The sequence below is a fragment of the Arachis stenosperma genome, chromosome 6 (assembly GCF_014773155.1).
Source record: "Arachis stenosperma cultivar V10309 chromosome 6, arast.V10309.gnm1.PFL2, whole genome shotgun sequence".
NCBI classification, from domain to species: Eukaryota; Viridiplantae; Streptophyta; class Magnoliopsida; order Fabales; family Fabaceae; genus Arachis; species Arachis stenosperma.
The window spans coordinates 101,035,614-101,037,687 of NC_080382.1; the positions used below are offsets into that span (position 1 = coordinate 101,035,614).

Genomic DNA, 2,074 nt, shown 5'->3' on the forward strand with positions numbered 1-2,074 from the left:
CTCCCAACAAGCGCTTCTTTAATGTCATTAGCTTGACAGAGGACTCTCATGGAGCCTCAGAAATGCTCAGAACCATGTTGGAACCTCCCAACACCAAACTTAGAGTTTGAATGTGGGGTTTCAACACCAAACTTAGAGTTGGTTGTAGCCTCCCAACACCAAACTTAGAGTTTGACTGTGGGGGCTCTGTTTGGCTCTGTTTTGAGAGAAGCTCTTCATGCTTCCTCTCCATGATGACAGAGGGATATCCTTGGGCCTTAAACACCAAGGATTCTTCATTCACTTGAATGATCAACTCTCCTCTATCAACATCAATCACAGCCTTTGCTGTGGCTAGGAAGGGTTTGCCAAGGATGATGGATTCATCCATGCACTTCCCAGTCTCTAGGACTATGAAGTCAGTAGGGATGTAATGGTCTTCAATCTTTACCAAAACATTCTCTACAAGTCCATGAGCTTGTTTTCTTGAGTTGTCTGCCATCTCTAATGAGATTCTTGCAGCTTGCACCTCAAGGATCCCTAATTTCTCCATTACAGAGAGGGGCATGAGGTTCACACTTGACCCTAAGTCACACAAGGCCTTCTTGAAGGTCATGGTGCCTATGGTACAAGGTATAGAAAACTTCCCAGGATCCTGCCTCTTTTGAGGCAGTTTCTGCCTAGACAAGTCATCCAGTTCTTTGGTGAGCAAGGGAGTTTCATCCTCCCAAGTCTCATTTCCAAATAACTTGTCATTTAGTCTCATGATTGCTCCAAGGTATTTAGCAACTTGCTCTTCAGTAACATACTCATCCTCTTCAGAGGAAGAATACTCATCAGAGCTCATGAATGGCAGAAGTAAGTCCAATGGAATCTCTATGGTCTCATTTTGAGCCTCAGATTCCCAAGGTTCCTCATTGAGGAACTCATTGGAGGTTAGTGCACGCCCACTGAGGTCTTCCTCAGTGGCGTCCTCCTCCTCTCTTTCCTCCCAGAATTCGGCCATGTTAATGGCTTTGCACTCTCCTTTTGGATTTCTTCTGTATTACTTGGGAGAGTGCTAGGAGGGAGTTCAGTAACTTTCTTGCTCAGCTGACCCACTTGTCCTTCCAAATTTCTGATGGAGGACCTTGTTTCATTCATGAAACTTTGAGTGGTCTTTATTAGATCAGAGACCATTGTTGCTAAGTCAGAAGTATTCTGCTTAGAACTCTCTGTCTGTTGCTGAGAAGATGATGGAAAAGGTTTGCCATTGCTAAACCTGTTTCTTCCACCATTATTGTTATTGAAACCTTGTTGAGGTCTCTCTTGATTCTTCCATGAGAGATTTGGGTGATTTCTCCATGAAGAATTGTAGGTGTTTCCATAGGGTTCTCCTAGGTAATTCACCTCTTCCATGGAAGGGTTCTCAGGATCATAAGCTTCTTCCTCAGATGAAGCATCCTTAGTACTGCTTGGTGCATTTTGCATTCCAGACAGACTTTGAGAAATCAAATTGACTTGTTGAGTCAATATTTTATTCTGAGCCAATATGGCATTTAGAGTGTCAATCTCAAGAACTCCTTTCTTCTGACTAGTCCCATTGTTCACAGGATTTCTTTCAGAAGTGTACATGAATTGGTTATTTGCAACCATTTCAATCAATTCTTGAGCTTCTGCAGGCGTCTTCTTCAGATGAAGAGATCCTCCAGCAGAGCTATCCAGAGACATCTTGGATAGTTCAGAGAGACCATCATAGAAAATACCTATGATGCTCCATTCAGAAAGCATGTCTGAGGGACATCTTCTGATTAATTGTTTGTATCTTTCCCAAGCTTCATAGAGGGATTCTCCATCCTTCTGTCTGAAGGTTTGGACTTCCACTCTAAGCTTACTCCATCTTTGTGGTGGAAAGAACTTTGCCAAGAAGGCATTGACTAGCTTTTCCCAAGAGTCCAGGCTTTCTTTAGGTTGAGAATCCAACCATATTCTAGCTCTGTCTCTTACAGCAAAAGGGAATAGCATCAGTCTGTAGACCTCAGGGTTAACCCCATTAGTCTTGACTGTGTCACAGATTTGCAAGAATTCAGCTAAAAACTGATGAGGATCTTCCATT

The 2,074-nt window shown here is 42.9% G+C and overlaps 1 non-coding gene across 1 annotated transcript; it reads left to right on the forward strand.

The window, feature by feature from the left end:
* The first annotated feature begins 1,743 nt into the window (after positions 1-1,743).
* On the forward strand, positions 1,744-1,851 carry LOC130938421 (small nucleolar RNA R71). Its single transcript, XR_009069588.1, has one exon. It is a non-coding gene; the product is annotated as a small nucleolar RNA R71 (small nucleolar RNA).
* Positions 1,852-2,074: the final 223 nt, after the last annotated feature.